This window comes from Lissotriton helveticus, chromosome 5_1 (assembly GCF_964261635.1).
Source record: "Lissotriton helveticus chromosome 5_1, aLisHel1.1, whole genome shotgun sequence".
In the NCBI taxonomy this organism is placed as follows: domain Eukaryota; kingdom Metazoa; phylum Chordata; class Amphibia; order Caudata; family Salamandridae; genus Lissotriton; species Lissotriton helveticus.
In genome coordinates this window covers 21681022-21702780 of record NC_136065.1, presented here as the reverse complement: position 1 = coordinate 21702780, position 21759 = coordinate 21681022, and the positions used below count along the sequence as shown (strand labels likewise).

The 21759-nt window shown below is 49.1% G+C and overlaps 1 protein-coding gene across 2 annotated transcripts in view; it reads left to right on the top strand.

Moving 5' to 3' along the window:
- The window catches only part of DAXX (death domain associated protein), a 1076799-nt gene that overhangs the window by 445197 nt on the left and 609843 nt on the right, over positions 1-21759 (top strand). The window lies entirely within an intron of this gene.

Genomic DNA, 21759 nt, shown 5'->3' with positions numbered 1-21759 from the left:
TTTTGACTCTTTTCTTTAGGTCATTGTGTGGCTTGCTGATGCGGGACTTGTCGTCGCTGGACTCCTTTCGGCATGGTGCGAGTGGGGCGGGAAGGGCTGGAAGGATCCCAAGGCGAGGCGATCGACCATCAGCGCAGAGTGAATTCGCTTTTGACCGACAAACTGAACATTTGGGAAAACCTCGCTTGCGAGGTGCTGAACCGTTCCTATTTCTGCATGACGAACATGAGGAGTGTTCTTGATATGATTTCCACTTGTTTGGTAACTGTGCCGACTTCCGCTGCTGTTTTAATGAACTTCTTCAAAGTTACTCATATCGACCGAAACGCTGACATTGATGATGTCCGATCGCATTTGTCCATTTATGAGTTTTGCAAATTTTGCCCAGAGACGACTGACTCTAACGAGTTGCGCATGTTCGAGATAAATACTTACAATGTCACTGAAGGTGACGTGTGCTATAACTTCACGTGCGATCCACAGTTGATTGGCAAATGTGTACAGACTAAACTGGAAAATGCTTCTACGCTTTCTCGACCTGAACAAACTTTATGCTTCAATCGTAGAATTAGTACGTGTTCATCAGTTCATAACTCTATGTTTTGCAAAAATATCGTTCTTGCTATTAGTCACTATAGAAATGTTTTATTGCCAACCGGATGGCTCTTTTCATGCGGAAATTTATCTTGGTCCTTTATTCCAGCGAACATTTCCGATGGACTGAGTGCTTTAACAAGACTTAGTTTGATGATGTTTTCTGGGAGTCCTTCTATTCATAGTTGGACTGTACGTGGGACTCCTCAACTGGATGAACACTGCAAATCTAATTTACATTTGCTTTCTAAATTTGAGTATGTTAGTCTAGCTGCCTCAATTGTAGGCATTCCTGTATTTTCGATTTACAACTTTAGAGCTATTAGTAGACTGGCATGTCTTATGGTTAAGTCAATTAACCACACTTCAATTGCTTTATCAGAATTCCTGCTCGATGGACATGGTGAACGACAAGCCATTTTGACGAATAGAGCTGCTATTGATTATTTTCTATTGAAACATGATCATGGGTGTTTTGACTTTGATGGTTTATGTTGTTTTAATCATTCTCCTCCAGGGGATACTCATCAATAGTCATAAGCAGTGAATTATCCCCGCCCATGTGCGGGACCCCGGAGCTTATAACATATATATATATATACATATAAAAATAAAACATATATATACATACATATACAGGTGTATGTCAAGACACTAAAGTTTATATATACACTCAAATATGTATGAAGATCAACATATATGTAACTATGCAGCTCCATAAAAGCCCAAGCTAAAAAAGGGACAAACAGCCATAAAACAACTCAGCAATACTTGTATAGTAATACATTACTTAAGACAACTTGTAATAGAGACCATACACTCCAAATGGCTTCATACAAGAATCTCTTTATTTTCCAGAACAAGGAAAAAAACACAAGTAATTGAAGGCAGTTTGGCCCATAGGCTGCATAGGAATTACTGTCCTGAGACAGAAAAGACAACTGGCACCTCGCCTTTAAGATTTACAAGAATCTAGGCACTTTGCCTTTAAGAACCTCAGAGAGCCCTATGCTCCCAGCATGCACCACAGGTGGCAGTTAGGTCAGTTCTTTTTTCCGGCTCCTTCTGTGAGAATCCTGGAGCTTGAGCTTGACAGTTTTTTGACTTTTTAGTCAGAAATTGTTATTTTTCTTGCTGTTTAGCATTTCTCCTGTGCTGGAAGAAGTTTTACCTTCTTTTTCTGATAGAAACTTGTCATCTTTTTCTGGCAAAATGCCATCTCTCTTCAGAAATTATCCATCTTGTGGAAAAAAAGATGGCTAGGTCAGATCCACACTCCGTGTGTATCGCCTGTCTTCCTTCTTCTCATAAGGTTATGTTATCACTGCCAAAGGTTTTCCACAAGAACACTGCGTGATAGAGAGAGGATTCGGCTTCAGGCGGTGATGGAGAGAGGAAAATCCCATCCAGAAAGTGGCCTTGGGGATAAAGAGCCCCCCTCTCATCAGAAGCATCGACACCGTCTACAGTCTGCCTCTACAACATCGAGAAAAAGGCAGATTCCAGATTGTTCGCCGTCGGTGTAGCAGCCACCGTCAAAGAAAAGACCCGATCAGTCTCCGATGTCGAGACAGCCTAAGTCTCCGTTGTCGAGCAAGGCCTCGACGTCAAAGTGTCCTGCTTTGGACCCGAGGTATGGTCAAGTTGCAGGTCTATCGACGTCGAAACATGTATCGTCGTCTAGACACCCATCGACGTGAGACACTCTTCGTCACCTCACCGCAGGTCGACGTCGAGAAGCTCGCCGATGTCGAAGAGACCTGAAGACCGGTCGACATCGACAGCAGGTCACCATTCGACGTCGAGATCACAGCGTCATCGAGGTCGTTCGATGTCGAAGTCACCACGACGTCAAGGTCATTCGAAGTCAAAGTCACCACGACGTAATGTCAGGTCGATGTCGACGTCCCCTTTGAAGAAGTCGAAATCTGCTCAGCCCTTGACTCCTACAAGGCATCACCATGGTTCGACGTCGAGGGAGAGGCATTTGTCGACGTCGAGGGACAAGGAACATGCTGGGGCCTCGGAGGAGGTGGCCCTGTGCATCTCACTTTCCCTCAAGATCTTCGTCATCTGAACTTCATATTGTACAGGTTTCACCGGAGGGCTCTCCAGAAGTTGGTGAAGAACCTAGTAGGAAGAAAGCTAGGTCTATCAGCAGTCCTAGTTCGGACTACTCCTGTACCTACTCTCCTTCCCGCCTGTCAAAATCTCCAATTCAAACACCTCGGATATCTCCACGAAGATCAAGGATACACACTGTGGTATCTTCAAGAAGAAGAACTCCGACTAGATCACGCTTTCCGCGATCCCGTCATAGGCATTCAAGGGATAGATCTAGATCTTTTCATTCTTCCCCAAGGAGGAGACCACGAAGACCTCGCACCTGGTCTACCTCGTCTACTAAGACCTCTATGAGAGATTCCTCTCCTACTTGTACCTCTACACCTCCATCACAAGTTTCACCCGTGGACGATCTCACTACCTTTAATGAGGTGTTATGTCGAGGAGTGAGCAAGTTAAATATAACGATGTCGGTTCCTACAGTGTCTACCTCAGTAATCTTTGAGACCCTGCATCACCGTTCCTCAGCCAGACCGTTGCTCCCACTTGTTCCTGGCATTTTTGACCTTGCCACTCAGACTTTTCTAACTCCTGCAACAGTGGGTTCTGTGCCTTCACGAATAGCTAAGAAATATAAGGCCCCTGATCAGGATCCATTATTTCTTCACTGTGATCCGCCTCCAGATTCTACTATTGTGACAGCGGCTAGGAAGACTCAGTCATCTATGTCTTCCTCCTCAGCTCCTCCAGATAGAGACAGCAAAGTAATGGATTCCATAGGTAGGAAAATGTGCAACACATCGGCCTCTTTCATGAAGGTTTCCAGTGCCTCTGCTCTATTGGGAAGATACGACAGGTCCTTATGGGATTCCCTGGGTCGTTTTGTAGATAAGCTTCCTAAAGAAGATCAGCAAGATTTTCGAGAAATCTTACAAGAAGGAGGTCTTGTCGCTAGCCAAATTATTAGCGCCTCAGCGGAAGCAGCTGATTTAGCTGCTCACGGATACGCTCACGGGATCTGTTCAAGGCGTTCTGCATGGCTGCGATTAACTGGCCTTAAACCTGAAGTGCAGCGAAAAATTACTAACTTACCGTTTAATGGATCTTTTCTCTTTGGTCCTCATGCAGACGAAGCGATGACAAAAATGAAAGCGGACTGGACACAGTTAAAGCGGTAGGTCTGGAGAAAAAGAAAGACTTTCGTAAGTGTTTTCGCTCAAATGAGAAACGCCAGTTCCAACAGAAAGGTCAATCGAACCAGTGGTCGTCGCAGGGTCAACAACAACAGCAAAAGTCTCATTTCCAACAAAGACAACCAGGGAGGGGAAGAGGCAACAATAAACAACAGGCCTCTACCTCAAAACAGTCAGCGAGAAAATGAAGAGATACTTCCTCTAAACGTGTTGTCCACTCCGGTAGGAGGAAGCATCGCTGGTTTTCTGGAGGAGTGGCACAATATAACAAGCGGTCCGGAGGTTGCAATATAGGTGATTGTACCACGCTATCCTGATTTTCAAATTGAACAGGATACAAGCAACGCTCCGCAGTCCATGGGGCTCAGCTAGGTCCAGTTATATGTACTACGTGACCATTATCTCTACGTATGTACTAATGCATGCCTTATTATTGCAGCATTTATATTGTTCTTTATAAATACCTCACTTGAGCACGGTTTAGGAGTGGCGAACACAGGGCTGGTCCTTGTGTAGTCCTGAGGAAGAGCTTGGGGAAGCTCGAAACATGTTGACAGAAGTGACTAGGCATACCTGACTCATTGCCAGTAGGATCCCTAGTTCTCTACCCAGTTTTTAATATATATACACCGCCCAGGAGCAAGTATAAATCATTTGTAGCTCACTAGGAAGGTATTTTTAACTCACATAGTTTAGACCACTCCACTTCACAACACCACTTGCACCACACATAGTCCATCACTTAAAAGTGCTCCTACGTAGTTCGCAAGTCGCAGCACGCCTCAGTCCGTAGAGGGCTGGGATGGCCCTAATGATGAAGCATGTCACCGTGGGGAAACCCTGGTGAGTGAGGGGACTCCAGAAAGAAAAGAAAAATGTCTTTCTTATAAATAAACATATTGATTCCAACTCCAGTGAGTGTTGCGAATACTAGACAGACGGGACAGGCTTTTGACCTTTGTTTACAAAGGTTTTATGTTTACAATATAACAAGCGACAAATGGGTGTTGAATATTGTCGAAAATGGATATCTACTACAAGACCCCACCTCCTTCAATTCCTCCAAGGGAACTCAGTTAGTGTCATCCCATCCTACAAAACGAGGTACACAGTCTTCTGTTAAAAGAAGCCATAGAACGTGTTTCAGTTCATCAGAGACGCCAGGGGATATACTCTCGCTATTTCCTGGTAGAGAAAAAAAGATCCTTCTGTGGAGTACGGGCCTGTTCTGGATCTTCGCATCTTAAACAGATACATACGAAATGAAAAGTTACGGATGCTGGCTCTACACCAGATCTTCCCCCATTTACATCAAGGAGACTGGATGTGCTCCATAGATTTGCAGGACGCTTATTTCCACATTCCAGTGTCCAGGAAGCATCAAAAGTTTCTCCGTTTCCAAGTGGCTCGGCATCATTATCAGTTTCGAGTTCTGCCATTCGGACTCAAGTCAGCCCCAAGAACCTTTTCAAAGTGCATGGCAGTGGTGGCGGCTTTTCTGCGCAAACGAGGAACTTTCATTTACCCATACCTCGACGACTGGCTTCTGAAGAGTTCCACTCCATCTCTGCTTCAGTCGCATCTGTCTTACAGTCTCCACATTCTGAACAAACTGGGTCTACAAGTCAATTTCAAAGAATCGATTCTCAACCCTTCTCAGAGCATTCACTACCTAGGATCGTCGCTGGACACCGTGGAAGGAAGCACGTGTCCTTCGGATGAGAGACTCGCATCTATCAGAAAGAAGTCTCAGGAGCTTCTACAGACTCTCCGCCCTTTGGTCAGACAAGTGTCGTCTCTCCTGGGGTCCATGGCCTCGTGCATCTTCATTGTCCCCAATGCTCGATTGCACATGCGTCCTCTTCAGCAGGCTCTGGAGGACCAGTGGGCACAGGCTTCAGGGAAGTGGGAGGATCGGATTGCCCTTCCCCAGTCGGCCAAGGACTCCATCAGGTGGTGGACAAAGAGATCCAATCTACTGCAGGGTGTTCCATTTCACCAAGAGACTCCAACGCAAACTATCATGACAGACGCCTCACTGCAAGGCTGGGGTACCCATATGGATCACCTCCAGGTGCAAGGTCGGTGGTTGGACATAGAGAAGGGTTACCATATCAACTTCCTGGAACTGAGGGCAGTCCAGCTAGCTCTCAAATCTTTCTTCCCGTCTCTGAGATCCAACTCCCTCTTAGTTCAGACAGACAACACCACGACAATGTTTTTACCTGAACAAGCAGGTAGACACCAGGTCCAGAATTCTGTCCCAGGAGGCGCAAGCAATTTGGAAGTGGTTACTGGCAAGACGTCTAACCATCAAGGCAGTCCACGTGCCGGGTGTCCTAAATGTCCAGGCGGACTTCCTCAGCAGAGAGTTTGTAGAGGCGCACGACTGGGTGCTCAACAACGACGTTGCTCAAGGCATTTTTTAACGCTGGGGCTTTCCAGACTTAGACTTGTTCGCAGACGCAACAAACGCCAAATGCCCCGTCTACGCATCCAGGTTTCCCCAACCAGGTTCAAGCGGGAATGCGCTGCTGATAAGCTGGTCTCAGAACTTGCTCTATGCCTTTCCCCCACTGCCTCTCATTCCAGTGGTGATAACCAAATTTTACAAGACCAACTCCAGGATGATACTGATAGCTCCGGAGTGGCCGCGCCAGTGGTGGTACCCATACCTTCTCCAACTCTCCGAAGTTCCACCCCAGAGGTTGCCTTGCCGTCCGGATCTGCTGTCCAAGAGCCAAGGGAAAGTATTGCATCCCAGCCTTTCTTCGCTATGGCTGACAGCATGGCTCCTGAAGTCTTGCAATATGGGCACTTAGATTTACCAGATGACTGTATGAGCATCCTCAAGGAAGCTAAAAGGCCTTCTACTAGAGCTTCCTACGCTTTCAAATGGAAGCGTTTCTACATCTGGTGTTTGAATAACGGACATGACCCAGTTAAAGGGCAGGAACAGGTCATTCTTCCATATCTGTTATATCTGGCTAAGTCGGGTCTGCAATTTTCCTCCATCAAGGTACACTTAGCAGCCATCACAGCGTACAGAAAATCAGCTACACAGGGTTCTTTCTTTAAGATGCCAGTGGTGAAGGATTTTTTAGAAGGATTAAAAAAGGTGTATCCACCAGTTTGAGCGCCTTCTCCTCCGTGGGAGCTCAATGTGGTCCTGACTAAGCTGATGGGAGCACCTTTTGAACCAATACACAAGTCTTCTTTGCAGCACTTATCTTGGAAAGTAGCCTAGTTGGTCGCAATTACCTCTGCTCATAGAGTAAGCAAATTGCAAGCTCTGTGCTGTAAGGAACCCTACACGGTATTTCATGCAAATAGGGTGGTTCTTAGAACTCATCCTAGTTTTCTGCCAAAGGTGGTGTCAGAGTTCCTGTAGGAGAGTAGGGTCTGCAATCCTATGATCACCCAGATTTTTGCTTTTTGCTGCACTGGTTTACGACTTTCCCTGGCTGTGGGCCTGCTAATCAGACCCACAGCCTAGCTGTTCTCTCTATCCAAATTGTACTCAGGTACTGAATTGGCACTGGGCCCTCTCCAAGTCCCTGTACCCAGGGCTGAGGTGCACCCAGAAGTCTCCCAGGGGCTGAAGCATGTATTATGCCACCCCTGGATTGACTAACTAAAACTGACACAACTGGCTGCACGACAGCTGGGGCAAGGTGGTGTACTCACCCTTTGCTTTAGATATAGTATACCTATATCTAACCCTAAAAATGGACACACAGATCTCCTATCAGTCACTCCTATAGCAGGCCTTAACAATCCTGAAGGCAGAGTGCTTGGAATCGTGTGAGATGGTGCTCTAGCATGAGCTGAGCCTGTCTGCGGCTTTCGGGATCCATCCCTTAGCCGTTTCCATGATATCGCATACCATATACTCTTAAGTGCATTATAATCCTCGCGGTTATGTGCCAACTCTGGTATCGCTTTATCAAAACATGTCGAGTAAGGTGTCATACGAATTGGAATACTAACCCCTCGCCAATTCTGGCGACGGGGTTAGCATTCCACCCTTCTAGAGGGACACGACATGCCTGTAACCTATAACCCGGTTAAAAGTCAGACAGAGCCTTAGCATCCACAAAATGGATGCTGCCACCGAGACACAAGTCTGCCCTCCTGCTGCTGGGAGTCCTCCCAGAGCAGGAGATAAGGACAAAGGGTTTCCTGCCAGGGGCGGTGCCAGCACCGTCCCAGACAGGGTTTTGTGTATTGTAGGTAGGCAGGGCTTTAGAGGAAGGTGACTGCACGTGGCACCCCGGTGCTCACTGTGCATAGGCTGGCTGGAACCAGTTCCAGGGGCACTCCAGCCCCTGGCCTGGGGAAAAGCCCGCCAAGGAAGTGGGTGTAACCACCCCCCTCCTAGTCCCACCCATAGGGCAGGACTTAGTCGCGTGCCAGCCCCTTTTTACAGGATAAAGGTAGAGACTGGCCCCCTTCCAAATCAGATCGTCTTTGAATCCTGAAACTACTTTCTACGAAAGGAACTCAAGACTTCTTCCTAAGATTTCTCCCTTGTGACTAAGGAGTAGTCACCCTGCATCCGCAGGCACCATCTAAAGAACACTGCGGTCTGCTGTAAGTCCTTCCTCCGGAATCCGACTGCCCAGCTCGACGAGAACCGGCTTCCCTGGCACCTCTGACCTCTACCCACCTCTACAGCCCAGCTGAGAACCGTGGGTGCGATGAGACCTCAAGGGACCGGCCATCTGCAAGACTGCACGACTTCTTTCCAGCAAGCCCGCCGAGTGAATTCCTGGTGAGTACTTTGGGGTCCGAGAAGCCCCCACCCTGAGCAGCTCCAGCACCGAAGAGCAGCCCCCCAGCATCTCCACGATCTGCGTGGGGCCCTTCTGCTTTCCGCTGCTCACTGCGTTGTTTGGCTACTAGCCCGTTGGCTTGTGGCCTTCCTGACGACGCCCGATGACATTTCTGCTGCTGGTCTGGTTGCTCCAGACTGGCCCTTGCTCCCTTCCAGAAGAGGAGCACCCCGGACCCTCCTGGTCCACTCAAGACGCCATTTTGAGTCCACCGCGTGGGCTTGAATTAGCCAAGGCTTGTTGCCCAATCCTGGGTAACTTCGACGCCGACGACTTCATCCTTCGTGGGACAGCTCGCACCTCCATCCTGGTCGCCGACAACGCCTCCTGGTCCGAGAGACTGCAGAGCCCAGCAGCGCCCACTCACCTGACTGCGGTGACTTCGCCCGGTGCCATCCTGGTGCCCACTTAATCACTGGCTAGTGATTCAAGAACTTGGTCCCCTCTGCTTTCAGGTTTTCTTCTTCCTTGATCCAGGCTTGGATCCATCGAACTTTTCTTCACTGGTCGCCTGCCAGCAACTTCTTCCTTCCAGGCTCCTGGTCCGGCAACGAGATCCCCGACGTCTTTTCAGACCTATGCAGCTGCAGCCCCTGGGCTAGGTAACTTCGGCACTCCGGTGTCCCAGCATAGCCTCACTATCCAAGGGTCAGGATCCACTGTCGTTTTCTCCCTACCAGGTCGGGTACGCCCGTGAACACTAACTTTGTGAATTCTAGCTTCCATAGACTTTGTCCCGCATCCCGCGTGAGAGTGCACACTCTGCACCCGAGTCCCCTGGGCCTCCTAGTAGTAATCTAACGATTCCCTAGTCCAGTCCTAGCGATTCCAAAGCCTATTAGAACTGTTACTTACCTGCTAGTAATTCGCATTCCACTTTTAGCGTATATGGTTTTTCGTGCCCCTCGGGCATTTGTGTAACGTGCTAACTTAAAAGTATTTTCGTAAGAGTTTTGTTGTGTGCTTAGCTCCCTGTCTCATAAAGAGCCAGGGTAGTCTTGTTATAAATAAATACACTGTTTATTTTCATAACAACTTGTGTGGTGTCCTTTCACTGGGTGTTCAAGGGGTAATGTGATGGTAAAACAGCTGGCTTAACACGCCCTCTAGAGTCTTAGCCTTAGACTGCTCGTATCCATGCTACTAGGATAGCTGGTCTATAAGGTTGACTTACAACCAATCATCAATAAGGGTTGTTTGGACTGATATATAGTGATCACTAGAATAGTGAGCACTGCACATCAGGCCAACTTCTCACATTGGTGGCAGCGGTTGGGATTTGAGCTTGCTGTTGTTTTACCACACATGCCCTAAGAATATCTTGTGAAAGATCACATAAGTACTAGAGGTACATATAACTTAGCTTAGAATACTCTGAGTTCTACTGAACCAGCTGTTGTAGCTCCTAGGGCCTAGCACACCCTAAACTACAACTCTAGCAAGGGATCAGTAGGCAAACATATAGTGTAGGTAAGTGCACCACTTACACCTCACTAGAAAAGCATGTCGACTCAGGGGGACTCTACTGAGACTCCCCTGGTCAGTGTTGACCCTCCACAGGTCACTTCAAGATATGCAGCTCTCAGCTTTCATGAGATGAGACAGATCTGTGTCTCCAGAAAACTGAAGCAGGGGTCTAACCCCACCACTTCCTTTCTGATAGGTCTCTTAGAGACATATGATGCCAGAAAGCTTTCTCAGTTACATGAGAACATGCCAGCCTTAGAGGGAACCTCTGGGGATCCAGATCTCCACAACACTGATTCAGCAGTTGAGGAGGAGGATCAGGAGGTACTCTCTGGGGATGAGGTAGACAAGGGTCTTGAGGTAGTCAGAAGGCTAACTAGGACCAACTTAGACTTACTTGGGCTAGGATCTGGGGGCCCCCCAGTACTGACCCGAAGTGGGCCTAACCTTGGAGTTAGGAGAGATAGATCTCTTTCTAGGGACTCCAATAGATCTCTGCACTCTAATGCCTCTTCTCAGGGGAGAAGGAATCCTCCACAGAGGAGATTTACTTCCCCTCAGAGAAAGGAGCATGAAGCTAGGATGAGACAAGCTGAACTGAGGATTGAAAGGGAAGAAATTGCCCTGGCCAAAGAGAAGCTTGCCCTGGCAAGAGAGCAGCAGATGAGTGGGCTAGCTCCCACTGGTGGCAGCAATCTCCCAAGAGATAGAGAGAAGGGTTTAGATACTAAACACCTGACTAAAATAGTGCCCCCCTTTAAGCAAGGGGATGACATCCAGAAATGGATGGCTGCTCTGGAGAGGGCCTGCACTGTGCAGGGCATTCCCCAGAGTCAGTGGGCAGCTATACTGTGGCTCTCCTTTGATGGTAAAGGTAGAGATAAGCTCCTCACTACAAGAGTGGAGGATGCTAACAATTACCAGGTCCTGAAGAATACACTGGTTGATGGGTTTGGTTTAACCACTGAGCAGTACAGGTTGCTGTTCAGAGACACCCAGAAAACTCAGTCTCAGGACTGGTCTGATTTTGTGGATTGTGCCACTAAGGCTTTGGAGGGCTGGTTGCTGGGTAGCAAGGTTACAGATTACACAGGATTGTATAATCTAATGATGAGAGAACAAATTTTGAACAATTGTCAGAACCAGTTGCTGCACCAGCACCTTGTTGATTCAGATCTGACCTCTCCCCAAGAATTGGGAAAGAAGGCAGACAAATGGGTCAGGACAAGGATCAAGCAGAACCAGAACCAGAACCAGGGTGGTCAGAAGAAAGCAGACCAGAAGGGTAATGTTAAGAATGAGCAAAATGACCAGAAGTCTTCACCAGGTCCCCAACAAACCAAAGAGGGTGGGGGTCAGGCTTCCCAGAAGAAGAAGACTCAAGAAGGCCAGTCAAAAAGGTGGTGCCAGTACTGCAAAAGTAAATCTCACTGGTTTAGTGAGTGCACCAAAAGAGGAGGACAAACTCCTGCCACTACAGCTCCTAAAGCAACTGCACCCCCTAGTACAGTCAGTAGTGGTAGTGTCACTCCCAAGGCATTAGTTGGGTTAACCTTGGGTACTGAGGGGTCTGACAACTTAGTTGGCACACTCACTCAGGCTGTCCTTGTCTGTACAGGGGATAGGGATATGTCCCCTGAAATAAGTCCCAATACCTTGGGCAAATACAGGCAGACACCTTTGATTAATGGCAAAATGGCTCAGGCCTATAGGGACACTTGTGCCAGTGTCACCATGGTGACACCTAACTTTGTGGACCCTGGACAGATCATGCCAGGTACTGATTTCCTGGTGACCAATGCCAGCAATGTCACTACTAGTCATAGTGTGGCAATTGTGGCTTTCTCCTGGGGTGGAGTGAAGGGACAAAAGAAAGTTGTAGTCAGTTCAGACCTCCCAGTTGATTGTTTGTTGGGCAATGATTTGGAGTCATCACAATGGTCAGAAGTGGAGCAGAGGACTCACATGGAGATGTTAGGCTTGCCAGCACATGTGCTTGCTGTGACTAGGTCACAGGCCAGAAGATGCCCCACTGAACAGGTGCTGGATCCTGAAACTATGGACCAGACACCTCCCAAGAAGAAGAGCAGTAAGGGTAAGGCTTTGCCTTCCCCCTTGCCCCAGGTTGAGGATCAAGTCTCTGAGGAGGCTGATCTAGAAGAGCTGAGGGAAACTGAGCCTAAAGAGCTTGAACTTGATCAAGTTGAGTTTCTGGGCTCAGGGGGACCCTCCAGAGCAGACCTGGGGAAGGAACAGTTGAGCTGCCCTTCCCTTGAACCCCTCAGACAGCCGGCTGCTGCTGAGGCTGCAGGGAATGCCACAGGTGCCCACAGGGTATACTGGGAAGATGGACTCCTGTACTCTGAGTCAAGAGACCCCAAGCCTGGTGCAACCAGGAGGCTGGTCATCCCCTTGTCTCTGAGAGGTTTCCTTCTCACCTTGGCCCATGAGATTCCCCTTGCAGGTCATTTAGGTCAGACAAAGACTTGGGACAGGCTTGTCTCACACTTTCACTGGCCCCATATGAATGAGAATACTAAGGAGTTTTGTCGCTCATGTGTCACTTGCCAAGCCAGTGGTAAGTCAGGTGGCACAACAAAGGCCCCCCTCATACCACTACCTGTGGTGGGGGTTCCCTTTGAGAGAGTGGGGATTGACATTGTTGGTCCAATGGAACCCCAGACAGCATCAGGACACAAGTTTATACTGGTGGTGGTGGACCATGCCACCAGGTATCCTGAGGCTATTCCCCTTAGGACCACTACAGCCCCTGTAGTGGCAAGAGCCCTAGTTGGAGTGTTCTCCAGAGTGGGTTTCCCTAAGGAGGTCGTTTCTGACAGAGGTACAAACTTCATGTCAGGATATCTGACTGCCATGTGGAAAGAGTGTGGTGTGAACTACAAGTTCACCACACCCTATCATCCACAATGCAATGGGCTTGTTGAGAGATTCAACAGGACCCTGAAAGGGATGATTCATGGACTACCTGAACCTCTTAGGAGAAGATGGGATGTCCTGATCCCCTGCCTCTTGTTTGCTTACAGAGAGGTCCCACAGAAGGGGGTTGGCTACAGCCCTTTTGAGCTTCTGTATGGGCATCCTGTAAGGGGACCCCTGTGTTTGGTGAAGGAAGGATGGGAGAGACCTCTCAAAAAGCCTGCAACCAACATAGTGGACTATGTACTTGGCCTCCGCTCCAGGATGGCTGAGTATATGGAAAAGGCATCTAAAAACCTTGAGGCCAGCCAGGAACTTCAAAAAGCTTGGCATGACCAAAAGGCTGTACTGACTGTGTACCAGCCAGGACAGAAGGTGTGGGTGCTGGAGCCAGTGGCCCCAGCAGCTCTGAAAGACAAATGGTCTGGGCCCCACACCATCATTGAGCAAAAGGGAGAGGTTACCTACTTGGTGGACCTTGGAACTCCCAGGAGCCCTCTCAGAGTGCTCCATGTTAACAGGCTCAAGGCATATGTTGACAGGAAGGACATGAGCTTGCTCATGGCCACAGATGAGGGACAGGAGGAAGAGAGTGACCCTCTCCCAGACCTGCTCACTCAGAATCCTGATGATGGGTCAGTTGATGGTGTTGTCTTTTGTGGCAGCCTCACTGAACATCAGCAACAGGATTGCAGGCAAGTTCTGCAATCCTTTCGACATATGTTCTCTCTGACACCCAGCCAAACTGATTGGTGTACCCATGATGTTGACACTGGAGACAGCCTGCCTGTCAAGAGTAAAATCTACAGGCAGCCTGATCATGTTAGAGACTGCATCAAAACTGAAGTGCAGAAAATGTTGGAACTGGGAGTCATTGAGCCCTCAGATAGCCCTTGGGCTAGCCCAGTAGTTCTAGTGCCAAAGCCTCACACCCAGGGTGGTAAGAGGGAGATGAGGTTTTGCGTAGACTACAGAGGCCTCAATGCAGTCACTAAGACTGATGCCCACCCAATACCAAGAGCAGATGAGCTTATAGATAGATTGGCTTCTGCCAACTTCTTAAGCACATTTGATTTGACAGCTGGGTATTGGCAAATCAGGTTAGCTGAGGAAGCCAAACCCAAGACAGCATTTTCTACCCCTGGAGGGCATTATCAATTTGTGGTAATGCCCTTTGGACTGAAAAATGCACCTGCCACCTTCCAAAGGTTGGTGAATCAAGTCCTCACTGGGCTGGATGACTTCTGTGCAGCTTATCTTGACGATATTGCTGTCTTTAGCTCCACATGGGAGGATCACCTGGTCCACCTGAGGAAAGTGTTAGAGGCCCTGCAAAAGGCAGGCCTCACTATCAAGGCCACAAAGTGCCAGATAGGGCAGTCACAGGTTGTATACCTGGGCCACCTTGTAGGTGGAGGCCAGGTTCAGCCACTGGAGAGTAAGATACAGGCCATCAAGGACTGGACTCCTCCAATCACCCAGACTCAGGTTCGAGCTTTCTTGGGCCTGACTGGGTACTATAGGAGGTTTGTCAGAAATTATGGGTCCATAGTGACCCCCCTTAATGACCTGACAAGCAAGAAGATGCCAAAGAAAGGTCAGTGGACAGCAAGCTGTCAGAAAGCATTCAATGACCTAAAGCAGGCCATGTGCACAGCACCTATCCTCAAGAGTCCAGATTACTCCAAGCCATTCATTGTCCAAACAGATGCTTCTGAGTTGGGTGTGGGAGCTGTTCTGTCTCAACTGAATTTTGATGGTAATGATCAGCCTATTGCTTTCATTAGTAGAAGGTTGACACCCAGAGAGAAAAATTGGTCAGCTATTGAGAGGGAGGCCTTTGCTGTGGTCTGGGCCCTGAAGAAGCTGAGGGCCTACTTGTTTGGCACTCACTTCACCATTCAGACAGACCATAAGCCCCTCTTGTGGCTAAATCAGATGAAGGGTGAAAACCCCAAACTGCTTAGGTGGTTCATTTCCCTACAGGGGATGGATTTTACAGTGGAGCATAGACCTGGGACTGATCACAGCAATGCTGATGGGCTCTCCAGGTATTTCCACTTAGAGCAAGAAGACTCACCTGGTCAAGGTTAGCTTATTGTCCCAAAGTTTGGGGGGGGGTCATGTAGGAGAGTAGGGTCTGCAATCCTATGATCACCCAGATTTTTGCTTTTTGCTGCACTGGTTTACGACTTTCCCTGGCTGTGGGCCTGCTAATCAGACCCACAGCCTAGCTGTTCTCTCTATCCAAATTGTACTCAGGTACTGAATTGGCACTGGGCCCTCTCCAAGTCCCTGTACCCAGGGCTGAGGTGCACCCAGAAGTCTCCCAGGGGCTGAAGCATGTATTATGCCACCCCTGGATTGACTAACTAAAACTGACACAACTGGCTGCACGACAGCTGGGGCAAGGTGGTGTACTCACCCTTTGCTTTAGATATAGTATACCTATATCTAACCCTAAAAATGGACACACAGATCTCCTATCAGTCACTCCTATAGCAGGCCTTAACAATCCTGAAGGCAGAGTGCTTGGAATCGTGTGAGATGGAGCTCTAGCATGAGCTGAGCCTGTCTGCGGCTTTCGGGATCCATCCCTTAGCCGTTTCCATGATATCGCATACCATATACTCTTAAGTGCATTATAATCCTCGTGGTTATGTGCCAACTCTGGTATCGCTTTATCAAAACATGTCGAGTAAGGTGTCATACGAATTGGAATACTAACCCCTCGCCAATTCTGGCGACGGGGTTAGCATTCCACCCTTCTAGAGGGACACGACATGCCTGTAACCTATAACACGTTTAAAAGTCAGACAGAGCCTTAGCATCCACAAAATGGATGCTGCCACCGAGACACAAGTCTGCCCTCCTGCTGCTGGGAGTCCTCCCAGAGCAGGAGATAAGGACAAAGGGTTTCCTGCCAGGGGCGGTGCCAGCACCGTCCCAGACAGGGTTTTGTGTATTGTAGGTAGGCAGGGCTTTAGAGGAAGGTGACTGCACGTGGCACCCCGGTGCTCACTGTGCATAGGCTGGCTGGAACCAGTTCCAGGGGCACTCCAGCCCCTGGCCTGGGGAAAAGCCCGCCAAGGAAGTGGGTGTAACCACCCCCCTCCTAGTCCCACCCATAGGGCAGGACTTAGTCGCGTGCCAGCCCCTTTTTACAGGATAAAGGTAGAGACTGGCCCCCTTCCAAATCAGATCATCTTTGAATCCTGAAACTACTTTCTACGAAAGGAACTCAAGACTTCTTCCTAAGATTTCTCCCTTGTGACTAAGGAGTAGTCACCCTGCATCCGCAGGCACCATCTAAAGAACACTGCGGTGTGCTGTAAGTCCTTCCTCCGGAATCCGACTGCCCAGCTCGACGAGAACCGGCTTCCCTGGCACCTCTGACCTCTACCCACCTCTACAGCCCAGCTGAGAACCGTGGGTGCGACGAGACCTCAAGGGACCGGCCATCTGCAAGACTGCACGACTTCTTTCCAGCAAGCCCGCCGAGTGAATTCCTGGTGAGTGCTTTGGGGTCCGAGAAGCCCCCACCCTGAGCAGCTCCAGCACCGAAGAGCAGCCCCCCAGCATCTCCACGATCTGCGTGGGGCCCTTCTGCTTTCCGCTGCTCACCGCGTTGTTTGGCTACTAGCCCGTTGGCTTGTGGCCTTCCTGACGACGCCCGACGACATTTCTGCTGCTGGTCTGGTTGCTCCAGACTGGCCCTTGCTCCCTTCCAGAAGAGGAGCACCCCGGACCCTCCTGGTCCACTCAAGACGCCATTTTGAGTCCACCGCGTGGGCTTGAATTAGCCAAGGCTTGTTGCCCAATCCTGGGTAACTTCGACGCCAACGACTTCATCCTTCGTGGGACAGCTCGCACCTCCATCCTGGTCGCCGACAACGCCTCCTGGTCCGAGAGACTGCAGAGCCCAGCAGCGCCCACTCACCTGACTGCGGTGACTTCGCCCGGTGCCATCCTGGTGCCCACTTAATCACTGGCTAGTGATTCAAGAACTTGGTCCCCTCTGCTTTCAGGTTTTCTTCTTCCTTGATCCAGGCTTGGATCCATCGAACTTTTCTTCACTGGTCGCCTGCCAGCAACTTCTTCCTTCCAGGCTCCTGGTCCGGCAACGAGATCCCCGACGTCTTTTCAGACCTATGCAGCTGCAGCCCCTGGGCTAGGTAACTTCGGCACTCCGGTGTCCCAGCATAGCCTCACTATCCAAGGGTCAGGATCCACTGTCGTTTTCTCCCTACCAGGTCGGGTACGCCCGTGAACACTAACTTTGTGAATTCTAGCTTCCATAGACTTTGTCCCGCATCCCGCGTGAGAGTGCACACTCTGCACCCGAGTCCCCTGGGCCTCCTAGTAGTAATCTAACGATTCCCTAGTCCAGTCCTAGCGATTCCAAAGCCTATTAGAACTGTTACTTACCTGCTAGTAATTCGCATTCCACTTTTAGCGTATATGGTTTTTCGTGCCCCTCGGGCATTTGTGTAACGTGCTAACTTAAAAGTATTTTCGTAAGAGTTTTGTTGTGTGCTTAGCTCCCTGTCTCATAAAGAGCCAGGGTAGTCTTGTTATAAATAAATACACTGTTTATTTTCATAACAACTTGTGTGGTGTCCTTTCACTGGGTGTTCAAGGGGTAATGTGATGGTAAAACAGCTGGCTTAACACGCCCTCTAGAGTCTTAGCCTTAGACTGCTCGTATCCATGCTACTAGGATAGCTGGTCTATAAGGTTGACTTACAACCAATCATCAATAAGGGTTGTTTGGACTGATATATAGTGATCACTAGAATAGTGAGCACTGCACATCAGGCCAACTTCTCACAGTTCCACATCAATCAGGGAATTACTTTACCCACTTTCTTTCCCAATCCTTCTACGCCCCATGAAAGGACCTTACATTCTTTAGACCTTAAGAGGGTGTTGAAATTTTATTTGGATAAAACTAAAGATATTAGAAAGACGGACAGGTTATTTGTCAATTATGGTCCCATCAATACTGGATTAGCAGCTTCTAAGTGGTCCATCTCAAGATGGATAGTCTCCGGTATTTCCTTGGCCTATCAGTTAGCTAACAAAGCTCTTCAAGGGAGGCCTAAAGCGCATTCAACCAGAGGAAAAGCCTCAACTACGGCTCTCCTCAGAAACTTTCCCATAGCAGAAATTTGCAAGGCAGCCACATGGTGGTCTGTTCATACCTTTTCTCGCCATTACTGCTTAGATTCAGATACTCAGGCAGATGCTCAAGTAGGTCAAGCATCTCTGAGGAATCTGTGTGGTTGATTATTGGTATCTTTTACTTCTAGATTGGTTTTATTACTAGTGCTACATTGCTAGTCCGCAAAGTGGGGGGTATGGGCTTGCTATTCTATTCACTGCTTATGACTATTGATGAGTATCCCCTGGAAGAGAAGGATAAGTTACTTACCTGTAATCCCAGTTCTAGGATTACAGGTAAGTAACTTATCCTTCTGACCACTCTAAATCAATTCAGTCTCATATTAATATGGTGCCGCTCGCAGCCGTGTGCAAGGGAGGAACTTTTTGCTGACTTTTGCTCACCTTTGTGTTCGTGGGAGACATTGCCGAACCCAGCAGGACCCGGATTAATCGCCAGACCAGACCAGAGGTGCGGGGCAAAGTGTATCTTTCGGGACTGCGAGGACCATAAGGCCAGTGCAGGGACACAATCAGACACACCTGGACCTTTCCGCGCCCTCTTCCCGCCTACCAATTGCCGGCAGGTCATAAACGGCTCGCGGCCCCCGCTACGCGGGAGCCGCTCGCAGCCGTGTGCAAGGGAGAAACTTTTTGCTGACTTTTGCTCACCTTTGTGTTCGTGGGAGACATTGTCGAAGCCAGCAGGACCCAGATTAATCGCCAGACCAGACCAGAGGTGCGGGGCATAGTGTTTCAGGCGGGACTGCGAGGACCATAAGGCCAGTGCAGGGACACAATCAGATGCACCTGGACCTTTCCACGCCCTCTTCCCGCCTACTAATTCTTCTATATAGCTCAACCCCCACTTCAGGCCCGCGGGACGCGTGCGGACAAGGGCGGGCCCGTTGTAGCTTGTTCGAGACCGTGTGAGACCGGACCGGGCCACCCCCCCTTCGCCGTTGTATTGGGACATTTACCCAACCACTCTACAGGGGTAAGATTCGAACTCTATCTTGTGTAGGCACTGAAATCATTCTGGTTTAACATGGCGGGACGAGAAACTAGGAGCAAAGCTGCAAACTCTGCTGCCCACACAGTTGGTGCTATGGATAATTTTATAGTTAGAGCTAATTCTCTGCTGACACATGAAATTGCAACCTTGGAGCGTAGACTCTCCCAGGGAATTGAGAATGCTAAGCGACCCTCCCTAGGCCACATAGCCAAAGTCCTGACTCCTATTAGACAGCCAGTTCCTGTGGAGACAAATGTGATAATTAGTACCCCGTCGACTCAGGGCAGTGCCGCTGTCTGTTGAATGTTTGTTATCCGGGAGTCGGTTCCAACCACGAGTATCACAGTAGCTACACCTGTAAATGAGATTGCCAGGTCACAAAACCGACTGTTCCAATGGCATAGGGAAGGAACAATCCCCAAAAGGAAGCATGGGTCACACACATCAAGGGGTAAAAAGGCGAAGGTTCCCAAGCACCGTAATCCTATAGAGAACAACAGGGGGAGGTACGACGGTGAGCCAACACCCATAGACACTAGTGTTCAACATAGTACCCAGGCGGATTATCAGCCTGTACATCCAGTTAGTTCACTATCAGCTAGTGGTCCCCGGGGGGGCGGGTGAAGATGCAGCAGAGCACAATAATTTGGCTAGTTTGTTGGAGTCCTTAATCAATCTGCTAGAAGCTAGACTTGTTCAAATGGAGGCCAGGTTGGCCAAAATAGAAGAGGTAACAGGGGCTACTATAGATTACCTTAAGGCAGCTAATCTCCAACAGGGGAACTTGGTTAACAACCATGTGCCTGCCAAAGCAGTGGGGCTATCACCTACAACAGTGCCCCCTCTCCAGAGTATCCCTCCCCCACCCACCCAGCCCTCTCCCCCTGTCATTCCTTCCATTAATTCTGCCACTGGTACAAATAGGACCATGGAGACAGAGGGGCGTAACGTTCTGGAGGGAATAACTCAATGCAATAAGCGAGCAATACATCTTCCCCCTGAGGCAGCTCCGTTCGTGGTTGTTTTAAGCGGAGTTCCAGAGCTTCCTGGCTCTGTGAATGAAACATTTTTATCCCTAAAAAACAAGGTCCTAAGCTGGCTTAATAAATATAGACCCCTCCCCCCTGGGATTAATAGTGAAATTATCCTAGTCAGACGAGTACCGTGGGTGGGTTCTACAAGGAAAAACACCATTGGCGATTGTGTCCTAATAAACTTCAGGGATCCAAGGACGGTGGCCCACATTTGTAATTGGCCTTTAGCAACCCCAGATACCTCTTTTCAGGCTTTGCCACTGTCCGCCTTCTACCCTGACAAACCTGAGCGGTTTGGGGGAGAGGCGGATGAGGGCTGGTCCTGGGTAATACCCAGAAGATCACGTAGAGAGAACTGGTTTAGGCCGCCACCTAGAGTCTGTGGGAGGGGTGATTGGAATATCCCCTATCCCTGTGGTCAGTACAGCCAATTTTTACATTCCAATAGGTTCAGTTGTCTGGATATGGTTGAATGACATCATAACAGGGCTGGGGCAGATCAGTGGCGGTCTACTACTCCAGCTGAGCCTAGCAGAAGCGTACACACAAGGGCACTCACTATTAACAACTCGAGTAAGGGCAAGTCCCGAAATGTTACTAGTAAATCGTTTAACCCCTTCCACGCTAATGACAAAGCCAGCTCGTCATGGACGTTACCTGCGCTGCGCTCATGACGAGCTGGCTTTGTCATGTAAAGTGGGATTTATGAGCATTCAGCACACAGCGGGAAAACCCGCTAGCACTGTAGTGGTTAATCAAATAGGGGCATGTGAACGACTACTTTCCAGGTCTAATTACAGGAGTACTCACCCATGGTGTCTAAATTGCTCCCAAGTATCCCAGGCTCTACCAGACTTGGACGCAATCAGGCCAATCACTTGCACTACGAGTGATAAGGGTGATTCGGGTACAATCTCTATCGTTTCCTGGAACTTGGCGGGGCTTCCGAACAAACTTGACTCCCCGGAATGGGGGTCATTTATAGACATGCAAGACGTCTGCCTCTTTCAGGAAACATGGGCCAGGGAAGATTACTGACGCACAGGATTTGCCACATTCTCAATCCCAGCAAAATGGGGGGGGAAGGGCCGTCCGTCTGGTGGACTTGTTATTAGGGTGGGTTCCCACTTAGGGTGTAAGGCAAGATCCCTTGAGACAAATTCCGCGGATGTTCAATGTGTATTATTGGAGTGGCCAAATGCTCTCAAATTGGCGCTGGTCAATGTATACTCTAGACCAGTGGGTGTAACTAATGTCTCAGTTGCAATTGAGGACTTAGCCCTGTTTCTGAGTACTATCCCGCAAGGCACCTCCTACGTGGTAGGGGGTGACTTCAATTGCCAATTTGAGCCGCTACCATCGTTCTTGGAGGGAGCAACTATGGAGGAAGATGACCATTGGGCAATTCCTCCATTGGTGGTCCCTCCAGTGAAGTCCTGGACACCACTAGCCACCCA